The following is a 26,973-nucleotide window of genomic DNA, read 5'->3' on the forward strand; positions in this document are numbered from 1 at the left end:
TGAAAAGATATGCTTGCATTTTTCAGATATATACTGTATATGCTGAAATGTCATTAATAAAAATCTCATAATATATATTTGCATTAGCAAATGCTACTTTTACCTGTATGCATTTCTTAGAAGTGTACTGTTGGCATGGGCATGTTTGTCAGATCACTTAACTTCCTCAGATGCACAGCCTCATTAACTGTCATCACAACTGCTAGCGTTACAACTGTTTTCTCTGTGTACAGTCTCCTATTGTTATTTCTGTGAAATGGGAAATTTCCTATATTCTCGATGACACAGGGGTGTTAGTCTTCCAGGATGGACCATATACACTCTAGGGGAGTGCTGCTGACAGGTACTGTACACAAGATTGGCAATAGCTTAAAATGAAATGTTCTGTGTTAAATCTGTAGACATTTCATGAACAGTTCATTTGCTAGCACTTTTAGCATTTCACTGATAGTTTGTTAGCAAAATGTGTCATTTGCCAGTTCTTATGGGGGTGGGAGAACAAAGTTGCATTTCTGTTTTGGCACAAACAAGGAGATTTTGCTATTGTTGATCTCCTTGTATTGCATCCAACATTGCTTTGTGTGTGAATGCAATATGTTACAACCACACAATTCCATTTTTTATATTTTAATATCTTAACTGTTTTATGTTTCTCTAGTGGGTAATACTGAAATATACCTTTTCTGTTTTATCTACGAACAGTTATTTTGTAGTTATGTGATACTTATGTGTATTATCCTTCTGTTGTGTTTTAGGCCACCTAAGACTATGGCACCCAGGTGTCCCAATCCCCAAAAAACACCCTTCAATGACCTTGAGAATCAGGTCATTGTGGAAGCTTTTATGTTACATGGTGCCTTTCTGCTTAAGTGGAGGTGTGGAGATATGTCAGGCAGAATGCAGATTTGGCAGCAGATAGTTGCTGATGTGAATGCAGTAGGCAGCCACAGCAGGACATATGATCAGGTGTGCCATAGGGCCACTGACATGATTTCATCTGCACGGAGGAGAGCAGGTGCAATGGCACGTGATCAGATGGGTACTGAAGGGGGATGCTACTGAGCCACCAACCAGAAACAAAGAGTTTCTGTCTAATCTCAGGGATCCAGACAGCTCCCAGGAAAGTGCAGAACAGCATGTTCTTGACATTGGTGCTACTGTTTCAGGGAGTATGAGTATGTCTCAGGAGGAGCTTCCAGGTAGGCTTATGTATCTAAGTTGTTAAATATTCTTGAATAGTAACATATTTTGAGCAATACATAAGTTATGTTTAATAATAAATTTGTTTTGGGGAGTTGTAGAATTCTACAGTTAACAAGACATTGTGATTGATTACACATGGGCTTAGGTTGCACTTGTCATCCAAGTTCTCATTAAAAGTTTCATTATAAAGGGCAAAAAATGTTTAACCCCCTGTGTTATTGTTGTCCTTACCTTTTGCTTAACTTCTTCCAGGACCATCATCCATGGATAACATAGCATCAGCTGCACATGATAAGCCAAATATCTTTTTTGTCAGTAGTGACGAGCAAGATGTAGAGCTAGCACAGAGCTTGGCTATGTTCATGCAGGCACTCACACATCAATTTCACCTGGAGGACCGATACAGAACCACAAATAGCAGTTACATGGTTCAGACATGAAGTTAAACCTCATTTTGTCTCACTGGCCATTTGTTACTTTATCAAAATGTCTGCCTGTTTCTCTTTCTTCCTCACACACACTCACCAGCCAATCAACCACTTGTGTCAGCCTAGGCTTCCTGCCCCCCCCCAACACCCTGTGCAAGTGATGATAACTGTGCTGTATTCTTGTTTTCTATATTTTAGATTCAGGGATACATAACATTTGTGTCTGATACTCAGGATGCATATCTGACTTAGCGCTTGCTATATTTGCATTTGTAATGTTGTTTTGCTAATTGTAGCTTTGACATACTTTGGCCTTAGAAAGTTAGACAGTTGATAGAATGAAACATTTTTTGCATCAGTATTGTTAATGATCTTACGAGGGTTGTGATGTCTGGAACTGAAATGTCTCTCATTACTTTCTAACTCCTCTCTTTAATGATTTTCCCGTACAAAAGTATGATGCTGAACTGAGGATATTCGGTGACCATCAGTACTTTTGAGAAGGATGACTGTGTGAATCTTTGATGCCTGAGGCTTACTACTTGATAGAGGACACATGTAGTTACATCAGTCTCTGCTGTCACATTTCTGTACAAATCACCCAACTTTTACTCGCTTACATTACCAAGTAACAAAATGCAAGGATATGCCATTCATTCATACTATTACACAATACACTACAGGTTCATCACTTACCTTGTAAATCCAGCAGTTGCAATGGTTTTAGTTCAGGATTCACTCTGTCTAATGCTAACAGCATACAGTCATTACATGGGCAGGTAAAGGTTGTGAGTGTTGCCTGGCATTAATGTTAGTATATGTATGTGCATACGATGAAGGTTTTAGCCCCTCAGGTGGTGAGTGAGTGCACTATGCATTGCCTCTTAGGTAAAGAGAAGACATATTGAGCATCCCTACATCTGCCTATACCCACAGGTGTTGCTGGCTCCCCCTCTGGATCCTCACCTGTTTGTGGCAATAGTGACTTTGCCATTGGTGATGAGATGTGTGCACCTTCACCTTGTTGATCCTGATGAAGCTGCTTTCTCAGGATGATGTTGTGTAGCATGGCAAAGATGAATATTTCAGTACATGTATTTGGATTGTGCAGCAGGGCTTCCTCAGATGTTTCTAAGCACTGTAACCATGACTTCAGCAGCCCAAATCCACACTTTATATTTCTACTTTGAGTGTGTGCCTCATTATGGCATTCTTCAGTAGGTGTGTGTGCGTTTCTGATGGGTGTCATCAGCCATGGTTCCAGTGTATAACCTGCATCCCCCAGTAAATGACCCAGTGGGATATTCCCCTGTAGACATCTGATACAGCTGGGAGGTGTGCCAGATATGTGAGCCATTGTAATTGCCAGCACACACATTCAAGATGATTCCCTTGGCATTGCACATGATTTGGTAGTTAATAGAATGAAAGCCCTTCCTATTTATGTTGAGCTTTCCCTGTTCCCCAGTGGTGCCTTAATTTCTGTATGTGTACAATCTATGGCACCCAGTACTTCAGGGTAGTGTGCTACAGGGTAGAACTCCTTCATATTTCTGGCCCTGTCCTTAGGAGTACAGTGAAAATATATGTGGTCACTGGCAAGTTGGAGCATAGCATTTGGGAGTTGATGCAAGATCCTGGATGCTTGCACCTGTGAGAGCCTCAGCATGTCCCCTGTTGGTCTCTGAAAGGTTCCTGTAGCAAAAATTCTGTACACTACACATACCTTTGTCTTCACTGGTATGGGTTCCCTTCAGTTTGCCCTGGATCTGAGTTGAGGACAACAAAGTTTGCAGAGATCCTGTAGTGTGTCTCTACCTACACTGTAGCTCTCTGCAATTTCCACATCATGCAGATTGTGATAACTTAAACTGGGTCTGAAAAGTCTTCTCCTTCTTGGCCATGGTCTCTTAGCAGCAGCAGCAGCATAGACTTCAGCCTGTTGCACATACACATGAATTAAAGCAACAGCAGCCCCTAATACTGTTTCTATATAGACTCATTTCCATGGCTGTATTCCAGTAGGTTTTGAAATTCACAGGGAAAGACAACACTGTGTCTACACAGTTGCTTCATAGCTTGTTAAATAGCTCCTGCATCTCGCATTGGTTGATTAGAATACAATTCAACTGCTTATGTTATAATTAGCATGCCACTGTGTTTACCTTATTTGTGCAGCTCTACACACCATGTAGAGCCACTTACTGAGTCCAATACACTGCGCTGTAGTGTGCTGGTCACGATATGATGTGCACACCATGTAAATGGACTGTGCAGGGATTATTGAATGTGGCAGATTGTCTTTTTGTGTATCCATTATACAACACTAACAAAAAATACATGAAAAACATTAGACTAAACTTCAGACATCTTTTACAGTTGGTTAAAGTGCATTTTAATTACTTGAAATACTGCAGAGCTACAGCCTGGTAACCACAGTTAATTAAAATAATTAAAATGTAAAATGTAGTACCTTAAGAAGAAAATATTCTTCACTAAACCCCGTAAACCAACAGTCTAATGAATAAATTAAATGTCTTGATGTACCCATGGTGTAATAAAATTATTTTCTACATTAAAATTGTTTTAGAAGAGTGTTCCAGTGGGGAGAGATATTCAGTTGCATCACCATAAACACTGTTTGGGAAGATGAAACACATTGCATATATAACATGTCCTGTCTTCATTTTAATATAATTTGTTTCAATACTCTTAAGAAGCTGAGGTGAATAGAAGAATGAACACAGTGAACTCAGATACAGACACTGAGTTAACATAACTTTTACTATAAAACTAAGCTTAACATACATGCTCTTATTGTCTAAGATAAAAGTCAGCACTCTTATTTAATAGAAAGTAGTTACAACTACTACTTTTGAGGTTTTGCAGGCAATTGCCATATCTAATTGCTACAACCTGTTGAGGCTAATATGCAACATACTTATACTAGTAAGCATTGTTATTTACTCAAACTGAAATCTGCAGATCTCCTATGAGCTCCCTCAAGATCTAGGCCACAGCTTAGAGGTCTGAACTCTGAATTCATTCTATGGATTAATGTCTTACAAAATGCGTGCTGTAAGGAAAAATAAAGGACCAATCAAGGATGTTGTGAGGTCTAATGCAGTAGGCAAAACGGATTCCCGCTACAAATAAGGCCATTATTTTCCTGTAAAACTGATCCTGTAGGGCATTATTTTAACATTGCGTGTATATGTTTTTTTCCCACTTTTATAGTTTTCATATATATTTTTTTCTAATTTCAAAGGATGTTTTCTTGTTTCTCTGAATTTTTAGAAAAAAGCATCCCCTTTTTGGGTTAATTATTGGGAAATGTTTCATATATTATGCTTTAAGAAATATCTAGATAGTAGTAAATAAATAGAGGCATTTCAATGCAAAATCTATACATATGTGTGTGTGTGTGTGTGTGTGTGTGTGTGTGTGTGTGTGTGTGTGTGTGTGTGTGTGTGTGTGTGTGTGTGTCTGTGTGTCTGTGTGTGTGTGTGTGTGTGTGTGGTTGCAAGACTGAAAGCTGAAAAGGCAAGAGTCACTTTCCTTATTTGATATTTGTCAGAAAATATGTCAAACCACCATTGGTTATTTATACAGTCAATTGCTCTGAGTGATCATCATCAGCCACCTTTTTCCCATTTCTCTGCATGGGGTAGGGGTATCATGTTAAATGCTGCCATCTCTCTTGATTCAATGCCAAACTCTTGCTTTCTTTGACACTCATGCCTGACTGTTGCAGATCTTTCACACAATCCATCTACCTCTTTGCTGGACATCCTCATTTCCTCTTACCTTCTTCCCGTCTGTCCCACCTCTTCTTCACCAGATTGTCTTCTGCTTTTCTGCAAGTGTCTGAACCACCGTAATCTGTTCTCTTTGATCTTTTCTGCAATTGGAACTACTTTGGCTTCTGCTCTTATATCATCATTATTTCATCTGTCCCACAGTGTGCATTCTACCACCCTTCTTGGGCCCTTCATTTCCATCACCTCTAGCTTCCTCATCTGCTCTGCCTTTACTGTCCAGGTTTCTGTACCGTACAGTAGTACTGGTCACACCACTGTCTTGTACACCTTACTTCTCAGCTTCTTTGGCGTTCTTCTGTCATAGACTACCCCTGATACTCTATGCCAGTTGGCTGCAGCCCCTCTGATTCTAGCTTTGACCTCTTCATTCCAACTTCCTTAACCACCCCATTCAGTTACTTGAAGCTATTTACCTGTTCCACTATCTTCCCTTCTAGCTTAATTCTCAGCTTCTTCTGATTTCCCAATTTGCTGATATTATCACTGTCTTATCTGTGCTTAGTTTCATCCCATGTGCCTTCAGTTTTGCATTCCATTCCCCTATCCTTTGCTGAAGTTCTTGCTTAGAGTCTGCCTGTAATGCCACATTGCCCGTATACAGCAACTTTGTTGATCCGTCCCCTCCAACCTGTTTTCTAATGCAGTCCATTACCAGTGTGAACAGCAGTGGGTTCAGAGCTAAACCCTGGTGCACATTCACTCCCACTGGGAGCCCCTCCATGAGACCAAACACTGTCTGTACATGAGTCATTGGGTTCTTGTACATAGCCTGCACTAATTCTACCAAATGTTTCTGGGACTTCAAACCATTGCAGTACTTCCCAAATCAGCTTTCTTGGGACCTTGTCATATGCTTTCTCCAAGTCTAGAAATGCCCGGTTGGACTCTTTCCTCATCTCTATTCTTCTCAGCTATCTGTCTCACTGCAAACATTGGGTCAGTTGTGCTGCATCCTGATCTGAATCTGACATGCTCATTTCCCATATTACATTCTACTCATCTGCGCATCCATTTATCAATCACCCTGTCCAGAACTTTCATGCAATGTGACAGGAATTTGATGTCTCTGTACTGCCCACAGTTGTGGATGTCTCCTTTGTTCTTGTACACTGGCATGAATATGCTTATTTTCCAGTCATTTGGGATACGGCTTTCTGTCCACACTTCTATGAGTACCCTCAGGAGCCATTTCTCCCCTATATCACCCAGCATCTTTATCATATCTGGTATGACCTTATCTGAGCCTGCTGCTTTCCCTGACTTCATTTTCCTTACTGCTGTTCTTACTTCTTCTAGGGTGGGCTCATCTTCTTCTCTCATTGTATGCTGTTTCTGAGGTGGTACAGCTTCTGTGAGGTTTTCTTCATTCAAAAGCTGCTGGAAATATTCCTTCTAGCTGCCCTGCCTTTGATGTCCTGTGGGCTGGTGAGCAGGCTGTTGCTGGCATCCATTATGAAAGATGTCTGACTATCTTCTTTATCTTTCTGTCTTTTCCTTGCAACCTAATATAATTTCTTTATGCCACCTACTGAGTCACTTTTCAGAAGCTGGTTGAGTGTCTCCATTGTCCTGTTCTTTGCTATGGCAGCTCTTGTCTTACCTTCTTTGCTAGCCAACCAGTATTCCATCCTAACCTGAATGACCTTTCTATCTCTCAATTTTTCCTGCACTTCCACTTTCTTCTGCATTCCACCAACACCAGCTTTCCTTATCTACGTTATTTCCATATCTTGCTCAGCCGCATATCAGTTCTGTAATCCTGGCATATGCTGTTTTGAGGCAATGCCATTCTTCTTCGCCTCCACCTATTTTCTCCTAATCTTGAGGTGCTAGAGCCTTGAGTAACTCCTTGAACTATTGTGCTTTCTCTCCAGCCAACCTTCAGGTCTTCAGTCTGATCTCTGTTAACCTTAGAGACTTTTCTGACCACTGCTTGCAGCTGATTGCGACAACCAGTAGTTTATGCTGTGGGCCAACTGTTTCACTGGGGATGACTTTGCAATCATTGGTTCTACCCCAGTGCCCATTCCTTACTAGGAGGAAGTCTACCTGAGTTGCACATTGGCCACTTTTGCATGTGATCTTGTGACTGTCTCTCTTTCTGAACCATGGCTACTATCAAGCCATTTGCCAGACAGAAGTCTAGAATGGCCTCTCTTTCTTTATTCCTGTTGCCACACCCATGTAGATCCAGGCAGTATTCATATCCTGCTCTGTCTGTCCTGGTATGTGCACTTAAGTCATCCATTATCAATGCTAATTCATGTTGTCCTGCTTTATCTAGTAGGTCATGCAACTGTTGTTTAAATGCACTCTTTTCCTCACTATCACAACCTTGCTGTGGGTCATAGGCTGAGATTCTGAATACTGTCCTATCATTACACTGGAGTCTGATTGCCATGAGTCTGTTATTAATTCTGATGATATCCCTCACTGTCTTCTGAAGCTTCTCTCTCACCAAAATTCCCAACACCATTTCTAGCCTGCCTCCTTCTGAGCAGTAGACTATGGTTCACCAAGTGGCTTTGCTGCACTGCACTGCCCTTTCATCTTGTCTCCTGGCTACATAGGATGTTCAGCCTCCTCCATATCATCATGTCATCCAACAAACTGCTTCCTGTCTGTGATCAGTGAACAATTAGCAATTCTCAGTTCATGTTTGGCAATTTGATTGGTTTTACATCCAGCTTTTGCTCAATAGAGCTATCCCAGGAAACTCAGTCTGAGCAACTAGACACCAGCTGGTCAGTAGTGCTCGGCTTTGTGGTGGACATACACTCACCAATAGGGTCCCACTGTTACTTTTACACTATTGAGTGGCTAGCCCTGCCACAGTGCACAATCTGTAATCCATGTTCTCCTATCGTGAGGATACTGTGCACCACACAAGATGCCCAAAGTAGTTGGTCTTTACAACTCTTCCCCCTGTAGGGCACCATCTAGAGTCTGTGCTGCTACCCACAGCTCCATTCATTCATTGGTGAGTTTGAGATGGAAACACTCAGCATGTTTTTTGGAGGTGGAAGATACCCCACAGAGACATAGGAAGAACATGCAAACTCCAATCAGGCATTGGCTAGAGGTCAGAATCGAACCTTGTAACTTGTGAGTGAGAGGTGAAGACCTTAACCATTATGCCAACTGGAGCAAGGAATCACTCAGAGTAAACTTAAATAACTTCAGTAACTCAAAAAATAGATCACTTTTTAAACTTTAAACAGCAATATCTGCTGGCTATATTGACGTAGTCAACTTAACCTACATGTTGCTTCATCTGCTGGGGTGTACTGGCATTAGATATTACAGTTCCATGATATTCAAAGTGTGCATGAGAATGCAGTTTGACAGTCAGTTGATGTTATGTCTAATACTGACTTGTTAGACAGCTGTCAAAATAACTCTTAAACTGCAACAGTTCAAAGAATTACAAAAGCTGGGTCTGGTAATTTACTTTGAGGATAACAGATCTGTGAAGATTATTTAAAGCAACAATATTCCTACAATAAACCTATTCCCAAATTCAAAAACACTGAATACCTCATCTCCTGTCTTTACCTAAATAACCATAAGCAATTATGCATTGTAGTACTCTGTATTTCACCAGTGTTAGAAAACATCTTAAACTGAATCTCACATACAATTTTAAGTGAAAACATAATCCTAGGTGACATTAATTTCAACTGGCAGATTATCTCCACAAATCCATCATCTAGCCTAAATCTATTTGGATTGACTCAACTCATTTCCTCCCATACACAGTGCAATTATCCCCAAAACAGTGGCTCAGTTCTCAACTGGATATTGGTGTCCACTTCCACTAAGTATGCCACCAGTGGTACCCTCTCTGATTTCCTCCCTGTGTATGCAAACAGACTCAGAATTCATCATATCAAACAATACTTACATAGAACTTCCTGTAACCTTAGTAATTTTAACCCTGATAGATCTAACAGAATTCTAAGCTCCTTTAACTGGTCAATCCTTAAAAATATTCCACATGACAAATCTGTGCACAAATTTAAGTCACTTTTTCCTGATAACTCTCAATAGTCTGGCTCCAACTAGAACAAAATGAATAAAGAATAACCATACTCCTTGGTTAGCCACTCAAAACAGGCATCTTCTGTATGAAAGAGACAAGGCTTGGAAAGAATGTTTCAAATACAGACACTGTCAAAATCAGTAACACTTTAAAGAGCTGCATAACTGTACTTAAGGACAGATAATCACAGACAAGAAAATCTACCTCAGTAATGCCTTACTAAATCAGTCTTCCAACCCTAAAAAATGTTGGTCTTCTATTAATAATATACTCCACCCTGGAACATCCACCACTCCTAGTCCTGACACAAGTAACAGTCCCTCTGAAAGAGCTCAGTTTAACACACATTTTATAGAAAACATTAAAGCCCTTACTAAAGATTGTCCTCCCAACAATCCTGTCATGCCCTCTCCACAGAAAGCAAACACCCCATTTCACCCAAAAACCCATCTTAACATCCTACATCAAATTGTTACTACTTAAACTGAAACCCTGTTCTCATTCAGTAGATAATTTCTCAGCAGAATACTTCAAGCTGGCTGCCAGTTCCATAGCCTATCATCTGTCTCTTCTAATTAACAGATCTATCAAAGTATCATATTATCCTTCTCTATGGAAAAAATTCTTCATCATCCCCTTTCATAAAGGAGAAACCTCATCTGAAATAATCAATTTCAGACCTATCACCATATTATCCCCTTTGTCAAAAATTCTGGAGAAGTGCATTCACGAGCAACATCTTCAACATATTCTTCAGGGAAAGCTCCTAACCCTGACACAGCATAGTTTTAGACCCATAGCACTACCACTGCCTTATTAATTTTCCCAAATACTATTAATAAAAACAAAGACAAAGACAAACTAGTTTCCTCTGTATTCCTTGATCTCTCTAAAGCTTTTGATCTAGTCACTCACAAAAAACTTCTCTACCAACAGTCTTCCCTCAGGCTATCACAACCCACACTACTATGGTTTAAAAACTACTTAACCAATGGATACCAGTCTGTTAAATGGCTGTCTACTTTTTCTCCCTTTCTTCTTGTCAGTCCTAGTATGCCACAGGGCTCCATTCTGGGCCCTCTACTCTTTAATATATTTACTAATAATTTTCATAAATCCTCTCAACAAGCTTTAGTCGTACAGTGCACTGATGATTCTATCCTAATATGCATTTCCAATAACTTAATAGACCTAAAGAGAATTATTTAAGAAGCATTTAACTCTGTTGAAAGGTGGTTACAAGTTAATCACCTACTACTAAATCCCCCCCAGAAACTGAATTACTTCTTTCTTTCTAAAATGCCATTTCCACACCAAATGAGAAAAAAATCCTTAAAATTTCTTCTTTAAATAATACCATGAAATAAAGTTACCCCACATACAAAACCATCACAACAACATCTAGAAAACCCATCAAAAATTAGACAACCTACATAAAATAAAAAAATATCTTACAGATTTAGTAAGATAACTCTAGCTAATACTTACCTCTTACCCTCTTTCTTATATGGAGCCCCTATCATGGCCAACCTATAAGCCTCACTTAGTTCTAAACTTGAACAGTGCTATAACAAAGTTGCCAGATTTGCTTGCAACAAATTTTATCGGACCCATCACTGTTTAGCACTAAAAACACTCAACTGGCTCGAGCTTCCTTACGACCTACATTATACTCAGTTCACCTTAACCCATAAAATCATCCATACCTCATCCATCTGCCCAGCAATTTGACCCTTACTGCTGTACTATCTTCCAAATTGTCTCCTTCAGTCAAATAATAAACAACTGCTTACCATCTACAAACCACAGAGTGCTCCTGTGGTTAGTATCTATTCCAATAGTGTAAAATAACCAGAAGAACTAGCAAGGCTACCATGGCTTTAAACATACTCCAAAGTTAAAGAAATCATTAAAACACAGGATAAGCACTTTCATATATAATGCTTCATCAGATCTAGGTAAAAACAGAGTAATCAAGTATTTAAATAGAATATACCTGTTAACAAACAGCATATTATCCAATGAAATCAGCTCCTCAATTTACACGCACTTAGGGCAGGTTTCAAACAAATACTAGCACTGAGTCCTGGATACCTGTCTGCCTGCAATTTAAGTATCCACTTCAATTCAGCTATCTCAACCTGATTATTCATGTCACCCCTTCTGAAGTTATCCTTTAAATGTTGTAAAACTTTAAAAGAAAATTTATGATTTTTAAAAACACTAATATGTTTAACTAATGCATTATTCATATTATTATTCCTGATGTCACACATATGCTGTAAAATCCTTTCTTATAGTTTCCTTGTCATCTTACCGACATAGAAACATAAACAATCCTCACAGGTAGCTAAATAAATCGCATTGCGTGTTTGACAGTCTACATGGTCCATTGGTTTAAAACTAAAATTGAAGTTGGGATGTTCAAAAGTCTGCTTTTTAGAAATAACAGCACATGCCTTACACCTATGGCATGGATATGTACCTAGTCTCATTACATTATTAGAGTGCAAGAGGTGTTACATAGAAAGTCTGTCAGATTACTGCATCTACTGTAAATAAATCTAGGTTTATTGCCCACAGTGGTAGCTGTTTCAACATCAGTAGTCAACATCTGGCAATTCCTGGATAGAATATTGAGTCCCAGGGCCACATAATCAGTAAACTTAGTCACAAGTCCTACATTCTGCTGAGTAGTATTACTCTTGTTAGAATGTAAATTATTACCATTACTCCACCTAGTTGAATAAAATGGTCTAGCTTAATAGAGTAATATGGTCTTTCTTGTCCCCATTGTCACCTGTCAGTCTCCACCTCACTTCGTATCCTTTCAACCAGCTTTTTATTATAGCCTCTATCCAAATATTGTGTTTTCAAAGACTACACAGACTGTGCACATACATCTTCCCTAGTATAAAGCCTTGATGTACATATAAACTGACCTGTCATAACGTTAGGGAAAATATGTCTAGGGTGCATACTTCCCTAAGAAAATAAATTATTTTTCCACCATGGCTTCCTATACAGGCCTGTACTTATAGTACCTAAAGGAGTCATATGAAGGCAGACATCTAGAATTGTTTCAATAATCCCTCACTACCAGCCCGTAAGAAAAAAATATGATCAACAAAGCGGCGATAGAAGTTAATATGCTCAGAGTAACCATTGTTTTTAAATTAATACATGTCTTCCCAGTAATACATTATCAAGTTCGCATATGAATTTGCACAGGGGGTGCCCATCACAACCCCCCATTTCTGCAAATAAATATCTTTCTCAAAAATAAAGACATTATTGTCTAAAATGATCTCTAACAAAGTGCACATTAATAATATGACATCATTAGGTATGACTGTAAACAGATTTTTAACATCCATAGTTACTAGCATCAAATTCAAGGTTTCATTAGCCATCTCCATAAATTTAAATGTCACCCAAAAATTGTTGGGTATCTTTCAAAACTATAGGTATATTCAATAAGATATTTTTAAGTTTGTCTTCCATCACTACTTCTCTGTTAACAACCAAACTTGCTTTTCTCCTCTAAGACCTCACTCTATTGTATTTCTTAAATTACTCATACTTACCTTATACACCACTCTTCCATCTGTAAAGTCTCAGTACATGGCTGGTAAATGTAATGTTTGTGAATATCAGTACACATTTTATTATACTGACTATCATGCTCTGCATTCACTGAAACTGCATTATAAAATGTGTTATTGTAAATATTGATTGCATTCCATATGGTACCTTGGAGGTTTTCTCAGTGGGCCTCCACTAAAAAGGAGTCCTGTGCCTAATCAGAGTTTCCCGGTAAATAAATGTCAATAAAAGAAAATAAATAAATAAATTCTAACCTTTCAGTTTTTGCATACATTTATTTATATTTTTCAAATGCATGTGTTCAAATTCTAAATAGCAGAGATGAAAACATATAGACTTTGTCATATCATGGAAATGATACAGATTCTATATACAGCTTGAATGATGTCTCATGATGTCTATCAAACTCATTAGATACTAATAAGTATAAAGTTAAAGAATAAATATTGACAACATAATATGAATCCAGATAATTTATTTATGTATCCATTTGCTTTTGTTGACAGAGAAAGTCTGTCTGCTCAGGAAAGCCCATTTTCAGCAGAGGCAGAGCAGAAAAGTTCCCAAGAATCATTATCTTTACATAAAGTTTTAACATAAAATACAGAAATGTTTCCCATAAAATTAATATTTATAAAAGCTGTACCTTAGAAACAGAATTGTTCAATGTATTGTTAAAACAGATTTTGTATTTGGTAGCACTAAATATCTTTACATAAATTTGTACAAAGACTTTAGCACTGTTTCACATAATATTAATTCAGTTTGAGCAGATGGAATTCCAATAAAACATACAGGTATTGTAACTTACAGGCATGCATATTGTTTACACATACATGGTAAGAGTAGAAAAATAGGTTTTTCTTAGCAATTAAAAATATATATCAAAGGAGAAAAAGTCAGAAAAACAAGGAGCGCATTGTAGTATACTGGAAGACTAATCCCCATGGAAGTTAGTCAAACTGGAAAAGTAGATGGTGTGAGTGTGAAGAAAGGAGAAAAAACAAGAAAAAAAGTAGATGGTGTGAGTGTGAAGAAAGGAGAAAAAATAAGAAGGAGTAGGATGGTGTAATGGGCGGTATATAAAGCAGATGGTAAGAAGGGAGGAGAAGAGCGTGATAGACCTATTCCCTGCATTAAGGGTCTTTCGAGGATGTTGATGCAATTGTGATAATTATGTAGGTTAGGTTATCCAGCTGTGGGACATGTACAAAGCAGATGTTGTTTAGGTACCTTTAGGCATTTTGACATGGGAATGCCTTGAAAGGGGAAATTAAAGGAAAACTTGTAGAAATGGCCAACAAATGAACTTTGGTACAGGAATAAAACAAGCCGTAGAAAAGTAACTCACCCAAATGTTGTAAATCCACCAAAACACTAACCCTGTATGGATGCTGGCTATGTTGTTGGTGCCAGCTAGAACACATTTTCCAGTTGCTAATATATGATTTTCTAGCAGAAGGCTTTTTTTGTCCCCATTAGCACCTGCTGTACATCCTTAGTGAACAGGTGAATAAAAAGTACTAAGATCCTATCCTCCAGACAGTCAATTGAAGTTGCTAGGAGTCGGGATGTATCAAACACCCTTGTTCTTGTATGAGTAGATCCAGTCTGCAAGGAAGCTTATAGTAATTGTTCTGGCCATTTCCAAAAAAAAAGGGATGATCACTGCTGCCTGAGCCAAAAGAGAGTCACCATAATGATCTTGGGGAATTCCTTTTGAATCTTCAGAAGTACCCTGAATATCAATGGAAATGGTGGGAAAACATGCAGAAACATTCCTGTCCAAGAAAAAGAAAAGGCATCTGTATTTCATATCGTCTTGCATGGAGTCCTGGAACAGAATTTTCCAGCTTATTGATCAGAGAAGAGGCAAAAAGGTTACTCAAATAACTCCACACAGATGGATCAAATCTTAAAAGGCTCCCTGATCTAGTTTCCATTTGTAAGGATCTGCCTTTGGCCTGTTCAGCTTGTCTGCCTCACAGTTTTGTTCTGACAGAATATAGGAATCCTGTCGAGTGAACTTGTGCTGTAAAGCTATATCCCAAGCTAACATGGGTAGTCTGCATAGGGAGTAAAGTCTGGTTCTCCCTTGCTTCTTTATGTACCACTTGACTATGGTATTATCTGTAACAACATGAAGTGGTCTTGGGAACCAAAAAAGATTCAGCGTCGAGATTCTTGATAAGGGCCAGCATCTCTTCTTTTATTTATGTGTTTGTGTCTGTCTTTATTGTTCCAGATACCTTGCACTTTTCTTCCCCTTGACACTGCTCACCAAGCAAAGTCCACAACATTTGGGCTAACTGATTGTTTGGCACAGAAGGGGAGAACTGGAATATGAAATGATAATAGGTGATGGTGCTAGGACTAAAGAGATTTCAAATACTATTGTATCTTTTTCATTCCAAATATTACAGGAAAAACACTGACAGACATTTTCTAAACAAAACAGAATACTCTTGCATAGAAAACAGGCTTAGCATGAGTAACAGTAAACTTGTCTTGTCTTAAAACTTGCATTTAGTGATGCTGCATATAGCAATCCATTCAACTATAAGAGACCTGCTGGGATTCATACTGAAACAGCATATAATTAAGTATTAATTAGTGGCTATGTGAAGGGTGCAGGAATTCAAAAGCAGATGTGCAACACATTTGCTAACAGCATCAGACAGCCCACTGCACATGAGTATCCCTTTACAGAAGCAGCTCAGCCACACCATCTGGTGAAGTAACTTGATCAGAATCACAAAGAAAACATAAGCTCAGGGAATCAAACCCTGGAGTACAGGAAGCAATTCTTTAACAGTTTAAAGCCTTATTCATCTGCAGTAAGTGCTAGACAAACTGTTGTAAACCAGCACATGTCATTCACACCTGTGCAGCTGAAAAAAATAAGTAAAAAAAAGTAAAAACAAGCTAAATAATATGTATTCATAGTTAAAGACTTCATGCTGTCCAATACACTGTAAATATTCAACAGAAGAAGGAAAGCAAGGACCACATTCAAAGAACATTGGTCATATGAGGATACTGCAATCAATTCCCTTCTGTACACCATAAGTGGCTAGCAGAGACTAGGCCAAATTTTAGTTGCCCTAAAGCACTGTCTGATTAAGTGGCTTGCTTAATAATAGAGCATAAATACCACCAAAGGCAGCACAATAGTAGTACCTGTGGTAAAACACATAAGATACCCTGCAGCTCTGAATGTACATACACACCCTATGACATCATCAGTGTTCAAAGCACAATAGTATAAAGTGTAAAGGCACCTCACACACACTTGTGTATTCCCAAACACTGCACCATTGGTGTAAACAGATGGGGAACTTTTACAATGTACTTGTTGGGAGCTGCCATAGCTGTGATTCATCAGCATGTGTTGGAGACTGAAAGTGTTGTGGAGGATGATGCTGACAACCACCTCAGGCCCCGGAGGAGGAGAAGAGTGTTCAGACCAAGGATAACCTACCAGGGGCTACATGATCTGGTGATAGTAGAGCATTACAGGATGGACAGGGACATCATACAGCAAATAGTTGAGCTGTGCCAGCCACCCTGAGATCCAGAAACAACAGAGGGGAACCCATCCCAGTGGACACGAAGGTATGTGTAAGCTTGAGAATACTAGCCACAGGTACCTTTCAAAGGCCAACTGGAGATATCATGGGGATCTGACAGGCATCAGCATCCAGGGTACTCCACCATTTCCTGGATGCCATGTTACCACATGCCAGTGAGCATATATACTTCCCCCGAACTCAGGAGGAGTTGGCTAGCAATATGCATCTCTTCCACCATGTGGCACACTACCCGGAGGTTCTGGGTGCAATAGACTGCACGCACATACATATCAAGTCATCACCCGGTGAGCATGGTAGGTGCTACATAAACCGCAAGGGATACCACTCCATCAACTGCCAGGTCATGTGCAATGCCCAGGCCATTATCATGGATGTGTGTGCTGGCAGCCCTGGAAGCTACCATGACTCCCACATCTGGCATGCCTCACAGCTGCATCAGGTATTTGTCAGGGGCGATATCCCATATGGCCACCTTGTGGGGGATGCTGGCTATGCACTGGAGCCGTGGATGATGACTCCCATCAAAAATGCACACACACCCATGCAAGAATGCCATAATGAGGCACATGCACAAACCAGAATCATCATAGAACATGTGTTTGGGATGCTGAAATCATGGTTCTGTTGCTTGGACATATCTGGTGGAGCCTTGCAGTACTCTCCAGGCATGTGTGCCCACATCTTTATAGTATGTGCCATGCTACATAATATGAACCTGCAGAAACAGCTGCAGCAGGGACATAATGGTGAAGGCCCTCACAGCCCACCTCAATTGCCAAGGCCATCACAGGCACAGAGGGATTCAGACCACGAACACCCTGTGCCAGCCCCAGTAGGCAGAGGGGAGGCGTGCCCAATATGCCCATGGCTTGGCAAAGAGGGAACGTATAGCACATACACTGACAGTGTAGGCCCCTACGGACTGGTACATCGGTAGGTACATGCCCAATTGTCAGAGGCCATTCATCAGCCTAGGCAAAATGTGTCTGCTATCGCCACCCCATCGACTAACCAACTGTCCCTCTGTGGAGCAGAGCCAATTGCGGAATCCATGTGTGTAACCACTGTTCCTCACCTACTCTGCATGGATTCCCCAGTGTGTTAATGAGGGCCTCCATATAATGTAATCTGGGATGTAGTGTCAAAGCATGGGGAGTACCCATGACAGGTATCTGCCACTCCAGCATTCTCCAGTTATGGCTGTGTCAAGGTGTAGCACATTACAGTGTGTGGCTCACTGTGACATAGATTCCCAATGCTGGAGCACATCCATTAAACATCACTTGGACAAACCATTAATTGGAATCATCCATATGTAAACTAACTGAGTTACACATTTGACTGCAGTATGGAAGAACAGCCATAGTACAGTCCACATACAAAACACCATAACACTTGTGCAAATCCCAGATGACCAAGTGGTAAAGCCGTGTATGTACCCGGTTCCACGTCCTGCAAGGTCCGTTATGTAATCCCGATGGCACGAATAATGGATGTTGGATGCAGGTCATTAGAGCATGTTTAGCACAAGTTAGCAGGTTTATGCGGTGGCAAGTGATGGTAAGAGTCATTTAAACATGACTACATGGATATGTGCAAAACAGGTCTAAGCTTTGCTGAATTCCACGCAGATCATGGTCAAAGATGTCCAGAACAGGTGAAACCAGCATTATTCACCCTTGTACTAATAGTGCCTGCTCTGAGAGGTAAAACGACCACTGGCAGGAGTAGAACATGCAACCATGTACACAATCACCTACCAGTAAGCTACCCGAGATGTACCAACGGCAGGTGTGTATTGTGACAAGTTAAAACACAAAAGGGCGGAGTTCAGAAAACAGTATACACTGCCATGTACCCAACGAAAGGTGTGTACACACTCTCTCTCTCTCCCTGTCTATATATATATATATATATATATATATATATATATATATATATATATCGTATATATGTATTTATTATATTTGATTATTCTATCATTACATACACCTATATGAGTATAGCGTGTTTAGGATAGATTGTAGAATGTTTACTATATTAATTCATGTCTTTTCTGTCATGTAGACCACTTTAAGTGGAAAGCAGGATGTGTGTATATAAATGGTGATGTCATTTCCTGTTTTTGTATTGTCTGAAGAAGCGGCTTTGTCCGTGAAAGTGCTAACATATTAAACCTGTGTTCTTTGATACTTTGGAGCTGTTTGCATTTTTGCTATCGTAGTTCTGCATTTCGGATATGTGGGTCTGATGGTGAAATGTTGAATTGATATCTATACTTCTATATGAACGTTTAAATATTGGTTGTTATTTTCCTCCTTCAGCTAGGTGAACTTTTTGGATTTTATTTCGTGAAGTTGGTTTGGGAGTTTACATTTCATATAGTTTTCACAAGTTGTGCCAATTCTTACGCCAACCTTGTTATGGTGGCATGGGAGAGAGAGGTCATCTTGACCTGTCCACACATCGTCTTCTATAGACGATTTGTGGATGACCTCTTTCTCCTTTGGCGTGGTACTAGTGATTCTCTTTTACAGTTTTTTGAATATATTAACAGCTTAGATGGATTTTTGAAGTTTACACTAGAACATTCAATGGTGGCGATTAATTATTTAGATGTTACAGTTTACAGGGAAGATGGGGCTCTTAAAACTAAAGTTTTTAGGAAACCCTGTCACACAGCCTCATATTTGTCCTCTGATAGCATGCATCATCCTAGAACATTTGGTAACATTATTAGAGGACAGGCACTTAGAGTTTCGCGCCTTTGCTCTGAGGACACTTTGTTTCAATCTGAGCTATTTAAGTTAAAGGATCAGTTTCAAGACAGAGGCTACCACCATGATCAAGTTAATTTTATTTGTAATGATGTCATTAAACTTAGATCTAATGTTGGTAGACCGTATTATTCCAACTGTCATCGCACACACCCTCTTCATAAGTCACAGGGAGAAACAAAACAAATACCTATTGTAATGCCTTTTGCTAAGAACATGCCTCTGGTTCAGAAGGTCATATTTGACAATTGGAATATTTTAACTGTAGATAGGGACACTCAAGCGATTGTAGGCAATTGCCCACGCTATGTCTTTAGTAATTCCAAGAATCTGAAGCAACAGCTGTGTTTCCCTAATTTGATCATAGGGGATGGTTTGAGTGGTGAGATTTTAGACTATGGTACCAAGAAATGTGGTTCATGCCCTCAATGTATCCACATAGACACATCGCGATTTTTTCGTAACCCTAATGATGGTAGGCTATGGGAAATCAGATGTCACTCTGACTGCAACACTCGCAACATAGTTTATGTAGCTTGCTGTCAGTCTTGTTTTATGTTCTATGTGGGTAAATCCAATAGGTCCCTTAGGGAACGGGTTAGGGACCACCTATATTGTTATGCTAGATCTGATTCTTGTAGTGCCATAGCGAAACATATGCTTTCATTTGCTAACCATACCTTTCTATTTCAGGTACTGCATGTTCAGCCTATCACTCTGAGGGACGGTGATTTAGTTAATTATACTGAAGCTGAAAAGACTAAGTGGATTCTCCGGCTAGCAGCACACCGGGATAGAGGTCTCAATGAATGTGTTTCATTGAGACCATCTTTGAAAGCTAGATCTATTAGATAATTTCTGTAATTCCTGCTATATGCCTTCACTAGCTGTTGCTTTACCCTGTGATTGCATTAGTTAGCTTTGTTAAGGATGTGATCTCATTGAGACAGGAAGTGATGTTTTTTAAATCTAGTATTTAATTGAATTTTGGTAACTGTGATTGCATTAGTTAGCTTTGTTAAGGATGTGATCTCATTGAGACAGGAAGTGATGTTTTTTAAATCTTGTATTTAAATGAATTTTGGTAACTGTCTTTGTTTTTGTTTCGTCTGAAGAAGCGGCAGGACCGCGAAAGCGCTCACGACTGTTAATAAATTCGTTTTATGGATTACTGTTTGACGTTGGATTCATTTTGCTTCAACTGATTTCTGCTGTTACGTAACGCATTTGAATTTGCTACTTGCTGAATTTGCTATTTGCTGTTCCCTCCATCTGTACCTGGGTTGTGTGTTTACATACATATATATATATATATATATATATATATATATATATATATATATATAAAACAGGGATAGAAAGGGTGATAGAGAGATGCATGTCGATATATACAGATATACATATGTCTGCGAATATATAGACAGGTTAACGACTTGTACACAACCATGGAGGTACAAATAAATAGGATACTGCCAACTACTGAATGCTTTACATACCGACACATGTAATCACGAGGATTAAAGACGGAAAGACCACAGTACCGGAACATTATAACCACGAGTAATATTATCACGATGTTAAGGGACATTTAGTTATTTCTGCTGGTGCTGCAGTCCAGGTAGGTACTGTGTTTAAGTGTGGTTCTGATTGCTGTAGTGTGTGTAAGTGCATGTTGAGAGTTCAGTGTGTGTTTCCGTGGGACTGTAATGTGTGTGTGTTTGCATCGTGTGTCTGTTCATGCTAACTCGGAGGTAGATTATTGCAGTAGTTGTGGTCATAGCCGGCCTTAGGCATACGGTTACCACCTGTCCCACCTTGAGAGGGACAGTCCCTCTTTGGGCAGTTGTGTCCTGACAACAAATATTAAAAAGGGCAAATGTACCGAGATTGTAGGACATAATGATGTCCCATATATTATGTAATAGTTGCATTAAATAGTTATTCCTGTATCTAAAATATGTAAATTGTACAAGAAACATAATAAGCAACTAAAGTGTTACAAGAATAAGGTTTTATTTAGGACAAAAGTAAGTTCTATCCTTTGTACTGACAGTGGGTATGTGTCAGCCTCTAAAACCCGATGCGTGCCCTGCAAATGTCCCACTATGGCCATTTGAAAAGGTGGTACCCAAGCCAAAGAGGTTGAGTCACCAACACAACTGCAATGAGTGCAAATATCTGTGAAAGAAATACACGAGACAGCTTTCATGTAGCAACATTTCATTACATATCGATGTATTTCAGAGGGATTGAAGGATCAACATCACCTGCATGCTATATAGGAACCAATTAACAATGGCTTAATGAATAAGCCTGCAATAACCATAGTATTAGTCTACTAAATGACAGGTCTTCAATTAGGGAAGAGGCCCCCACACACATATGGAATATGTATAAATGCAGTCCCCATAAACCTTTATCTGCTATGTACACCCACCCACATCTCCCCCACATCCGAAACAATTGCAATACAGACTGTAATAACATCACAAACATCCACTCACTCAATGACATCTGCAGAAGTGTTAACATACCTTGTGAGAGACACACTTGTAATGGCTCCATGTGAAATCATTGCTGTTGTACAATGGAACAGACGCCGATGTTACTGGTTTTGTTTGCAATAGTCTCATATCAGATGGTTGAGATAACAGCTACACTCACATCTAGAACTATATACTCTAGCCATCACACACAATCCACGAGGGACATGAATTCAAAATATCTGTGTCTCTCCATATAGCAATTGCAATTCATCACAATAAAATACATCCAGACCGTCTCCCTCTAAGGTAGGGCAGAAGGACAACACCCAAGTGGAGTATTCAATTATACCCCACTGTTGCCGTGTAATTGGCCAATGGAGTAGCTGCACAGCTGATGTGTATGTAATAATTTACTCCAGAACACCAATTGGTGGCAGGATACCACATGTTACAGGTGTCCACGTATAAAACGATGGCTTGCCATACATTCAAACCGTATGCTCATACCATAGAACCGTTTAAAGAGGAAAGGAGTAACACAGATATTATCATAAACTCGGACCACTAAGAAGGTATGTAGAACACTCAGTATGTTAGTGTATGTAGTGCCTGTTCTGTATTAATGAAAGTGCACGCAATGCATACAGTGGGAAAAGGTATTATGTAGTGATGTCTTGAGCATAGTAATGCTTGTAGAAATTGTGTGTACTGCTCTGGGCCACAAGGAAAACACCTCATACACCACAAGGGATGCTACTTAAGGGCTTTAAACATAACAATTCCACTCCAGCCACTGTCGGTGGTAGGGTTTGTCCAACAAGTACGTGCCATAGCAGGGGATAGTATATGTTGATATACTGTAACAGTAGGCATATGTATGGGCGTATAATGAGAATAACATGCCTAAGGTGGTCCTGCTGTGCAATTATGCTTTGCATTATGGAATATGGTTTCAAAAATGTGAAAAGTACAGTATTGTAGGTAGATATGGCAAATATTTTACATAGCATTACTGTTATATTATGCAAACATAAGGTATGTCTATTGGAATGTACAATACACAATAACAGGATACATATGTCTTGTAGTCACCAGACAGTGTAACAGCATGATAGCTAATTGAAATGGAAGAGCTACTCAATTATCCATGCACAAAGGACATGTAACAGCTTCATAGGTTCATAGTTAGGTGTGCTGTCTGGCCAAGTCCATTTGTAAGCCCAAATACAGTGTTTTCACTGGTGGCACCTCCCTAGGTTAGGGTCCTGTGCCTGTGAACAGCACAGCCATTTGTTTCCTGCACCTGTGTACAGTACAGCCACTGCAGTGATCCCTGGCATACATGTCTGTTCCCCATCCACCCATCGAGGTATCTCATGAAGAGTGCTAGTGAGGGTCCCTGCCTGATGTACATAGGAATCATGTTTCAAAGCATGGTGAGTGTCCGTTTCAGGAATGTATGCCTCCAGCACGTGCTACTCATCGTTGCATTTGGGTACATATCCCAGAGCATGTTGCTCTCAGTGGCTTTTGTTTATGTTGCTTATGTGGAGCATATCCATCAATATTGTTGTGGACATGGGCCTTGTATGTTCAGCAGAGATCACCTCTGAGTATGCAGTATGCAAATGAGCACAGTTGGGGTTTCTGTAGTTGTGCTGCATACGTCATCCTTCATAGGTGAGTAATACTGTTGGTGTGTTAATGTTGTGGTATTTAAAGTCATTGCTGTTCCATAAGGTACACCCCAAATGGGGTTTTGTACCCTTGAATGTGTTTCATAAGTCAGGAGTATAGAGGTACAATGGCAGCCTTTGTTCCGGCTACAAACCCATTACAGATTAGGGTGGCCATGTAGAAGGATATCCATGCTCCCTTGGCAATAAGGTTATCAAAGGAGTGGGTGCTATCTACGTGTGTACTAAGAACCCTTATAATGTCTTATGTATGTAGGGGACTACCACCTATGTGATAGTCACTGGGTGATTGTTGTAATCCAAAGGGGATGTCTATGCACCTTGTGGCATGCTGCTTGAGGCCATGTTACCGACACCAGGTATCCGTCACAGTGATACCCATATGGAGGGTGTGTGTATTAGCTGGTGAATCAATCATGGCCCCTAGTTTGCAGTTGTCTGGAAACCTATTCAGGGAAAGTCTTTCTGTGCTAGACTGTACCTCAGGGAAGCATATAACGAACATGAGGGGCCCTATAACCGAGGACTGGGGTACGCCAATTGTAACTGTTGTACAGTAGGAACTGCAGTATGCTACCCTCACTGCATGTGTCCTGTCTGTGAGCCACTTTGCATAACATCTCAAGACGTATGGGTCGCTGTGCAGGTGGATGTGTATATTGACAATACCAGAATGGTGAACGGTGTTGAAAGCCAATGAGAGGACAAGGTAGGCTGTGTGGCCCTCCTTACCATCATCTATTACCTTGGTAACTGTCTCAAAGGACTCCACCAGGTGTAGGAGCCATGGTGTGGCCCTAACAAATCTAACCTGGGTTATCAAAGGTTTGGAGTCCAACAATGTCTCTGTGAATGACTTCCATGATGATGTTCTCCATAGCCTTGCAGAACAGTCTAGTCAGGTGTATAGGGCAATAGTTCCTCTGGTCCATTGTGGTGCCACCTTTGTGGAGTGTGATAACTGTTGCTGTGTGCCATTCAGGGTCCACAATGCCTGATACAAGGCTATTAGTGAATCTGGTGCCCAAGTGGGGAGCCATGTCATTCTGAGGTTTGTGTAAATCGCAGCTTGAGATGTTGGATGGTCACATGGAGTTTGTGTTCCAGGCTTTAGAGAGAGCAGGTTTGAACTGCATAGTTGTGACCGCAGGGACTCTGCATTGATCCTGTATAGATTTGGGCCCTTTAGGGTGTGAGAGGGGTGTAAAGTTAGCTGCCAAGATGTTGCCAATATCATTCAGTTCTGTAATGTTTCTGCCTAACAGTTGTATGTCAGAGCAGATGTGGGTATTGCCATTGAGAGTAGTGACATACCTCCATAACGCTTAGTGGTAGTCCTTGGAATGAGTCACAGTAATGTTTACATAGCTAGTTTTGGAGGATGTGTTAAGGGATCCCAGATTCCTACTGAGGCTGACCAGGGAGCTACCCCACCCATGGGAGTGTACCCTAATTTGCAACAGTCTCCTTCTGTTGTGCATTATGTCCATGGCAGTGGACCCCCAGAGTGGCGTCCATTATCTGGTGGGTACCATCATGGCTCTGTTTGGGATAGCATGATCCATGCAGTTGTGTAAGTGCTAATGAAGTGCAGTTGTGAATGTTTCTGCATTTGTAACTATATTGTCCATCTGCACGGGTGTCATGGCGTTTACTACTTCTGTCATAGGAAGCCTGAATTTAGCTTTGTAGAAATATTGTACTGTGTTTTCCACGAAGGGTGTGGTGCCGGGATGTGGATAACAAGGGTGATTAGCATACGTTTGGAACTGACCAACGAGGGGATAACCCCAGGTGTGGAACACCAGTCACACATGTTGGTAATGTCCAGGTCTAGGATATTGTTGGCCTTGGTGGTGGTGTGTATAGGTTGATCCAGCCGATTGGAGTTTATGAATCCCCGAAAGTGTTGGCCTAATGTGTCTACATGAGTAGGTATCACAGTTAGGTGTGGGGTAGTGTCAGTCTCAGATCAGTAGTTCCTGTTTAAACCCTACTTTCCAGTTCACCAAGAAATGAGGGCCGTTAACCATGGGGTATGGTGTGGAATCCGTAGCACACTACAATTTGTATAGCAGATCTGGCCACAGTTAGTTGCACTTGGATTACCTCTGATGCATTGTGCTAAGCAACCAGCATGGGGGTGTGTACATCCCTGTGAAATATGGACACACCTCTGCCGTGGGTGTTCTGGTCCTGGTTACATGACTGAAAGGTGTGGTCTGCATAATAGCCTGTCAGTGCAGGGGTGCTCTCTGGAGCCTAGAAGCAGATCACAGTCATTGCAGAGATATCAAAGTGGTCCATTATAAGGAGTGCCGTGCCTCGGCTGAGTGCGTTTGAGATGAAGATGTCAAGCATTGAGTAACATTACCCTCAGGTTTTGCTTGCCTGTACCTGTTCTGGCTGTGAATATGTTATTTGAAATGTGTCTAAAACAGGCAGTATAGGAGCAGCAAGAGCCTTATATGTTATCCATAATCCCAGGGCTGACAGGTGTAGGCCATCTCTGCCAAAGCATTGTGGTTTGTCGACCGTGTCATTCAAAGCAGACAGATACTGGATACCCTTGGAATGACACCAGAAGCATAGGCAACTGTTGAAGTGAATAATTCTGTTGTTGTACTGTGTCATCAGTCTGGACTAATGCAGAATGCTTCTCAGGGCTTGGGCGATACCTGCCTGGGCTACAAGATCGGAGAGCTATTGCGTGTCCCTGTACATGTAGTCCAGGAAGTTACATCTCAGGGCAGTCACACTAACATGGAGAATGGCAGTCATATTGTACCTGTTGAGGAGTGACCTGAGTGCATAGGTTATGTTGTGGATCCTGTTACCCGACAGCCAGATGACAGTGACTATCACCTTGTGTAGCCTGCTGAGTGGGACTTCAGTGTGACCGCCTACAGAGTCACCTATGACTAGTGTGTTGGTATGTTATAACACCCTATTGGCTGTAGTTGATGGGCACACATGAGTCTGTGGGCTATAAGTAATTGGTGTTGTGTTTGGTGATGGGGGCTGCCTCTGTTGCCTACACAGAGTAGTATGGAGAGGCTCCACAAATATTGTACTCTTACTATGTGTGGCCTGTGGTGGTGGAGATCTAGTGAGACTATGTGATGAGTGGGGTGTGCTGCAAATGTTTAACATCCCCACATGATTGTTAGGTTAAGTCTGGGTTGGAGAGATCATTACCTCCAGCAAGACTACATATGTGCATCTCCCACAGGCTGTAGTGTCGTATATTAGGAGGTGAGCATTGACGGTGTACATGAGACGATTGCTATATTGCCTCATGTTGCCCACATTCATCATAT

Source organism: Protopterus annectens, chromosome 1.part1 (assembly GCF_019279795.1).
Source record: "Protopterus annectens isolate FY-2018-M chromosome 1.part1, PAN1.0, whole genome shotgun sequence".
Taxonomy (NCBI): domain Eukaryota; kingdom Metazoa; phylum Chordata; order Ceratodontiformes; family Protopteridae; genus Protopterus; species Protopterus annectens.